This window comes from Apium graveolens, chromosome 2, assembly GCF_009905375.1.
Source record: "Apium graveolens cultivar Ventura chromosome 2, ASM990537v1, whole genome shotgun sequence".
NCBI classification, from domain to species: Eukaryota; Viridiplantae; Streptophyta; class Magnoliopsida; order Apiales; family Apiaceae; genus Apium; species Apium graveolens.
The window spans coordinates 263,457,990-263,466,072 of record NC_133648.1 but is presented as its reverse complement, the minus strand read 5'-3'; the positions used below and the strand labels follow the sequence as shown (position 1 = coordinate 263,466,072).

The window sequence follows — 8,083 nt, the reverse complement described above, 5'->3', positions numbered from 1 at the left end:
CAATTTATTGGAGAAGGATGTTCCCTTCAAATTTGATGAAGAATGTTTAGCTGCTTTTGAGAGTTTGAAAAAGAGTTTGACTACAACACCTGTTATTACTGCACCTGATTGGGATGAGCCCTTCGAGATGATATGTGATGTGAGCGACTTTGCAGTTGGAGTTGTTCTTGGTCAGAGAAAGAAAAACATTTTCCATGTGGTTTACTATGCTAGTAAAACCCTTAATGGTGCTCAACTGAATTACACTACTACAGAGAAGGAGCTTTTGGAAATTGTCTACAGGTTCAAGAAATTCAGATTTTACCTGCTTGGGACAAAATTGATGGTTTACACTGATCATGCTGCTATTAGATATCTAGTCTCGAAGAAAGATTCAAAACCTCAATTGATTTGATAAATTCTCTTGCTTCAGGAATTCGAGTTGGAAATCAAAGACATGAAAGGTACAGAAAACTAGGTAGCGGATCATCTATCATGTTTGGAAGATCAAGGTAAAGCTTCAAAAGATAACATATTAATCTATGAAACTTTTCCTGATGAGCAACTTTTTGGGGTGCAAGAAGAAGAACCATGGTTTGCAGATATTGTGAACTATCTTGTGAGTAAGTTATTCCCTCAGAATTTTCTTATGCTCAAAGAAAGAAGTTTTTACATGAAGTGAAGTGGTATCAATAGGATGAGCCATTCTTGTTCAGACATGGGGCATATCAGATTATCAGGAGGTGCATTCCGTATTGTGAAACGAAGGGTATTTTGCGAGATTGTCACGCCACTGCGTATGGTGGCCATTATGGTGGAGAGAAGACAACAACATGTATCCTTCAGGCGGGTTTTTTCGGCCAACTTTGTTTAAAGATGCTCATCAGTTCGTGTTGAGATGTGATCACTGTCAATGGGTTGGAAATATGTCCAAGAGAGACGAGATGCCTCTTAATGTGCTTCTGGAAGTTGAGATTTTTGATGTGTGGGGAATAGACTTCATGGGACCATTTATCACGTTGTGCAACAATCAATATATTCTTTTGGCAGTGGACTATGTTTCTAAATGGGTTGAGGTTAAAGCTTTGCCAACCAACAATGCTAATGTGGTGATAATTTTTCTTCATAAGCACATATTCACACGTTTCGGTACTCCAAGGGTAATAATCAGTGACGAGGGATTGCATTTCTGCAATCACAAATTTACTGCTTTAATGGAAAGGTATCGTGTGAATCATCGTGTTGCCACAACTTATCATCCTCAAACTAATGGGCAATCTGAAGTCTCTAATCGAGAGATCAAGTGAATCTTGGAGAAGGTTGTGAGTCCGTCAAGGAAAGATTGGTCATTGAAGCTAGATGAAGCTGTGTGGGCCTACAAAATAGCATTCAAGACTCCTCTAGGAATGTCTCCTTTTTAGTTGGTGTATAGTAAGGCATGTCATCTACCTGTTGAGTTAGAACATAAAGCGTATTAGGCTTTGAAGAATCTAAATCTTGACATGTCGGAGGCTAGAGAAAAGAGAATGCTTCAAATTAATGAACTCGATGAGTTTTGTCTACAGGCTTCTGAGAACAACAAGTTATACAAGGAGAAGGTCAAGAGATGGCATGATAGGATGTTAGCGCACAAGTCATTTGTGCTTGGTCATCAAGTCCTACTTTTCAACCCTCATCTCAGACTTTTTCCAGGAAAGCTTAAGTCAAGGTGGTCAGGTCCGTTCATAGTCAAGACTGTGTTTCCACATGGTGCAGTGGAGATTTTTGATAAGCATCCGGACCAAGCATTCAAGGTTAATAGCGGTGACCGCCATTCTTGCTGTGACTTGAATTCGAAGTTTCACGTCAAGCTAAAGACGTAAAATAAGCGCTTTGTGGGAGGCAACCCACACATTCCGAAGTATCTTTGCTTTTAAAAAAATGAGAATTTTTTTTATAGAAGCTAGGCGTGCCTGCGCCCTAACCAAGCGCGCCCGCGCTTACTCTCTGAAAAAAAAATAGAAAAATTCAAAAACAAAACACCCCACTCCTACCTGAATTTTACCCTAACCCTACCCATTATTCTACAGCCTTTATAACTCAGCCCCTTTATATATCCCTCCTACATATTCACATATCTACATACACATCCATCTTATATACATACAAAACCTAGCTTTACATACACTACTTACACCCAATTCACACTCACTTGTTTGATTATGGCACCTAAGAGAGCAAAATATACGGGTAGTAGTAGCACTCATCCCTCTTCTGAAGAGGATTCTAGTATGGGTGGTGGTGATAACAAATTCACTTCACCGGAGGCACAAGCGAAATTTGCTCGATTGATGTCTAAACCGGTGGCTAAGGAGAGGGAATTCTTGCCTACAACTCAAGATAGGAAGCTATTGGAGATGATTGTAAAGAAAGGTTGGGGGAGTTTTTGTGAGGTACCAACTGCAGTTCCATTGAGCATTGTGCGGGAGTTTTATGCCAATGCTAAGGCTGAGAAGAATGGATTTTCTGTGGTTCGGGGTTTGACTGTGGATTACCGTCCTACTGCCATTTGTTAAGTGGCATTTATATCCACTTAGAACGCTTCGTAAAGGCTCGAATTGGTGTTTTGTACTCAAGTTGTTTATGTATTTGATGTGTTTTTATAGTGTTTTGCATTTCAGGTAATAATTAGAAGCATGAATGGTTTTATAATGTTTTTATGCTTGGAAGAGTGTTAGGAAGGAGCCTCAGATGATTGCGCGAAGAAACCAGCAAGTCAAGGCAAATAAATAAGAAGCAATCAGTCTTTCCAGAGACTTAGAACGGTCACGCCCAAGTCCCGGATGGCCGCACGTTTAACAGAATTATAGGGCGGCCACGCCGCTTCACAGAGCGGCCGCGCCAGGTCGGTTTTTCAGAATCTTGTTGCTACAAGAATATTGATTTGCTGTACTTCTGGATTGTTTTGGGCTGGTATTTAAAGACATCTTAAAGACGTTTTTCACAACGGAGACTAAGGAGGAAACGGTGAGAATACCTAGGAGCACAAATGCAATGAAGGAGAAGAAAATATTGTCTTTACTTGTGGTTCTTTGATAGAGTTATAATCTTGGATGCTTGTTTTCTTGTTTGTTGAACCTAATACTCTTAATTACGTACTTTGATTATTTATTCAGTTTATAAAGACTTAGTTTATTATACCATGCTTTCATCGGAACCCATGGTGACGATGAGTTCGGTTATGTCATGGGGTTCTAACGGATTTATATATGGATTTCTATACCTTAGTGTGTGGTGATTGTATGATATCCTAGTATTGGTTGTGCTTATTCGTCTTATGAGCATCGCGAACTTATAAGATAGTGTGTTAATCTCTATTGAAGCGATAATGAATATAGGGGTTTAGAACTTGCCATGCTATTATAGGTTCATGTATTTTTAATGCATGATTTGTAGGTAATTTTAACCATCTTACTTGTCCTATGTAATCAAAATAGATAACTTGCATATTAAACCTTTACGTTATCAAATTCTATAGACATATAGGGTCTCAATATAATTGTGTCTATTCAGCTTCTATCTCTTTTGTGGATGTCCAGTAGAAGGGTATTCGTGCAACGAAAGTTGGAGTTTACTAGTTTCATGTTATTTGATTAGTTGTCATCATCATTGCATGCTAAGGTTAAGAACAATGACTTTGAATGAAGTAGTAATGAAATTAGAATCCTATGTTTGTCTTATATAAGTAATTCAATCTCAAAGTTAAAGTTATTTAGTATAATCTCTTAGCTCAATCAAAACCTAACTTGTTATTTGTCTTAGCATTGAATGATAGCCATACCATTGTTGCATAAGTGCATAAATTGAACTTAACCTAAAACAGTCTCTATGGGAATGAACTAGAAAGAATTCTATATTACTTGTGAACGCGTATACTTGCGTGTAAATTTAGTGCATGTTTTCATCTTAACAAGTTTTTGGCGCCGCTGCCTGGCACTCAATGTTAATTTGTAGTTTATGTGCTTGACATCAGTGGTCGTTAAAGTTCACTGACTCTGATATTTTACTTACTTGTTTGCTTGTTGCTTTTTTCAGGTACTCTAGAGAGCGTGTATGCTAACGCATTCTCGATCTCGCAAGAGAACACTAGATAAAGCAGAGGAAGTAGTAGAAGAAGTTCTTGTTGAGGAAAAAGTAGAAGAAGAAGTCTTAGTTGAGAAAGTTGCCGAAGAAGCGATCGTTGCAATGGGAGAACCTGTAGCAAATCTAAAAGCTTTGATGGATTACTCTCAACCGAAGATTATTAATATTCATTCTAGCATTGTTAGACCAGCCATCGCGGCTAACACTTTTAAAATCAAAGCTAGCACGATTTAGTTGGTGCAGAACTCAGTCCAGTTTGGGGGTTCTCAAACGAAAGATCCCAACATGCATATTAGAGATTTCATCGAGATCTGTGACACTTTCAAATTCAACAATGTTTCTGAAGATGTTGTTAAGCTGAGGCTTTTCCCATTCTCTCTGAGGGATAAAGATAAGTGTTGGTTGCATTCTCGACCACCAGGCTCTATTACTACATGGGAAAATCTTGCTCAAAAGTTTATTACTAAATTCTTCCCTATGGTAAAGACAGATGCAATCAGAAACACTCTTACTCAATTTGCGCAACAATCGGGAGAGTCTTTATGTGAAGCTTGGGATCTTTATAAGGAGATGCTTACAAAGTGTCCTCATCATAGGATGCCTGACTGGATGATTATCAACTACTTTTATAAATGCTTGGGAGCGCAATCTAGACCCATGCTTGATGCAACATCGGGTGGAGGCTTATGGGCTAAGAGCTATGATGAAGCTTATGAGTTGATTAAACTGATGGCTGCTAATAAATACCAGAACCTTTCTCAGAGACTACCTCAAGGCAAGGTAGCAGGAATTCTGGAGGTAGATACAGCTACTGCTATAGCTGCTCAGCTTAAGACTTTAACGATGAAGGTGGATTCTTTGGCTAATTATGGGGTTAATCGGATCACTAGTGTTTGTGAGCTTTGTGCTGGTACGCATGAGACAGAGCAGTATGCTATTTCTAGTGAATCAGCTTAGTTCGTGAGCAACTTTCAGAGGTCACAGCAACCAGTTCCATCCACCTATCATCCCAACAACCGCAATCATCCTAACTTCAGCTGGAGCAATAATCAGAATACGGTGTAACAGCCTTATCACCAGTATGCAGCAAAGCAATTCAACCCTCCTGATTTTTAACAACCGTAATATGCACCAAGACAACAACTCCAACTTCAACAATCTAATGAAAAATTTGAATTGGAGGAATTGAGGCTCATGTGCAAGAGCCAAGCAGTTTCTTTTAAGACCTTAGAGAATCAAAATGGGAAGATTGCCAATGCCTTGCTAAGTCGTCAACCTGGTATACTCCCTAGTGACACAGAAGTTCCAGGAAAGAAGGAAGCAAAATAGCAAGTTAAGGAAATTACATTGAGGTCTGGGAAGGTTGTGATTCCCGAAAAATCTCAAGTTTCTTAAGATGAAGTTATGGATGAAGAGGATGTGCAGAAGGAAGCAGAAGTGGGACCAAGGAAAAAAATTGTGGAACACACTCTTCCTGAGGGTAATACAGGGGAGAAACAGATCTATCCTCCACCTCCTTTTCCTAAGAGGCTGCAGAAGCAAAAGTTGGATAAGCAGTTTGCTAAGTTTCTGGAGGTGTTCAAGAAACTTCATGTCAACATACCTTTCGCTAAAGCTCTTGAACAGATGCCTAGCTATGCGAAGTTTATGAAAGGTATTCTCTCTCAGAAAGTGAAGCTCGATGACTTAGAGATCGTTGCTCTCACGGAGGAATGTAGTATTGTGCTGCAACAGAAGTTGCCTCCAAAGCTTAAAGATTCTGGAAGCTTCACTATTCCTTGCACCATCAGAAACTTGTCATTCGACAAGTGTTTATGTGACTTAGGAGCTAGAATCAATCTGATGCCTTTGTCTATCTTCAAGAAGTTGGATTTACCTGATCTGAAGCCTACATATATCTCCTAGCAGTTGGTCGATCGTTCTATTACATATCCATGAGGCATTGTGGAGGATGTCTTGGTCAAGGTGGACAAACTCATCTTTCCTGCTGACTTTGTAATTCTTGATTTCGAGGAGGATAAAAAGATTCCCATAATCTTGGTAAGACCATTCTTGGATACTGACCAAACCTTGATTGATGTGCAGAAGGGTGAGCTCACTATGTGAGTATTGGATCAGGACGTGACTTTTATTGTTTTCAATGCCATGAAATTCCCTACTGATAATGAGGAGTACTTAAAAGTGGAATTGGTCAATTCTGTGGTTACTTCAGAACTTGATCAAATTTTAAGGTCTGATGTCTTGAAGAAAGCCTTGTTGGGAAATTCAGATAGTGAAGATGATGAAGGTGATGGACATTTACAGTATTTGAATGCTTCTCCTTGGAAGCAAAGGCTGGATATGGCTTTTAAATCTCTTAGAATGTCAGAAATCAAAAATGGTGAGGGGTGTCTCAAGCCATCTATTGAGGAAGCTCATACACTCGAGCTTAAACCTTTGCTTGAGCACTTGATGTATGCATTTTTAGGTGATGCATCTACTTTGCCTGTTATTATTGCATCTGACCTTTTAGGTAGTGATGAGTAAAAGCTCTTGAGGATTCTGAGAGAGTTCAAATTGGCAATTGGATGGACTATAACAGATATCAAGGGAAGCGGCCCTTCTCATTGTATGCATAAAATTCTGCTAGAGGAAGGAAGTAAGATGATTGTTGAGCAACAAAGAATACTAAATCCAATCATGAAGGAGGTCGTGAAGAAGGAAATTCTCAAATGGCTAGAAGCAGGGATCATCTATCCTATTTCTGACAGTTCTTGGGTGAGCCCAGTTCAGTGTGTGCCGAAGAAAGGAGGCATCACTGCGGTTGCTAATGAGAAGAATGAGCTCATTCCTACTCGAACAATCACGGGGTTCAGAGTTTGCATGGATTAGAGCAAGCTGAACAAGGCCACGAGGAAGGATCACTTCCCTCTTCCTTTTATTGATAAGATGATTGACAGATTGGCTGGGCATGAATACTATTGTCTTCTGGATGGCTATTCGGGTTATAATCAGATATGTATTGCTCCAGAAGATCAGGATATAACTACCTTCACCTGTCTGTTTGGTACTTTTGCTTTCAGAAAAGTTTCTTTTGGGTTGTGTGGTGCACCTGCCACATTTCAGAGATGCATGATGGCTATTTTCTCTGACATGACTGGTCAGAATATGGAGGTGTTCATGAATGGTTTTTCTGTGTTCGGGGATTCTTACGATGAGTGCTTGCAAAATCTTGGCACAGTTCTTAAAAGGTGTGTTAAGACCAATTCGGTTTTCAACTGGAAGAAATGTCACTTTATGGTGCAACATGGCATCATTCTTGGGCATAAGGTCTCTAGTAAAGGTCTTGAGGTGGACAAAGCCAAGGTGGGGGTCATTGAAAACCTTCCTCCACCAAATTCTGTTAAGGGGATCCGCAGTTTTCTTGGTCATGCGGGTTTCTATCAGCGGTTCATCAAGGACTTCTCTAAAATCTCTAAACTGTTGTGAAATCTATTGGAGAAAGATGCCCCTTTCAGGTTTGATGAGGAGTGCTTAGCTGCTTTTGAGAGCTTAAAGAAGAGTTTGATCACGAGACCTATTATAACTGTACCTGATTGGAATGAGCCTTTTGAAATGATGTGCGATACAAGTGAATATGCAGTTGGAGTAGTTCTTGGGCAAAGAAAGAACAATATATTTCATGTGGTCTACTATGCTAGTAAGAACCTCAATGGTGCTCAACTGAACTATACTACTACTGAAAAGGAACTCTTGGCCATTGTCTACAGTTTTGAGAAGTTTCGATCTTATTTGTTTGGAACGAAGGTGACAGTTTTCACTGATCACGCTGCGATTCGCAATCTCGTCTCGAAGAAGGACTCGAAGCCTATGTTGATTCAATGGGTTCTTTTACTTCAGGAGTTTGAGTTAGAGATCAAGGATAAAAAAGGTATTGAAAATCAAGTTGCTGATCATCTCTCTCATTTAGAAGATCCAAGTTACATGATAAGACATTGATAAA

General features: G+C 39.5%; 1 non-coding gene across 1 annotated transcript; it reads right to left on the bottom strand.

Moving 5' to 3' along the window:
* Window positions 1-4,595: 4,595 nt before the first annotated feature.
* On the bottom strand, window positions 4,596-4,700 carry LOC141709703 (small nucleolar RNA R71). The gene has a single exon (XR_012570268.1). It is a non-coding gene; the product is annotated as a small nucleolar RNA R71 (small nucleolar RNA).
* Window positions 4,701-8,083: the final 3,383 nt, after the last annotated feature.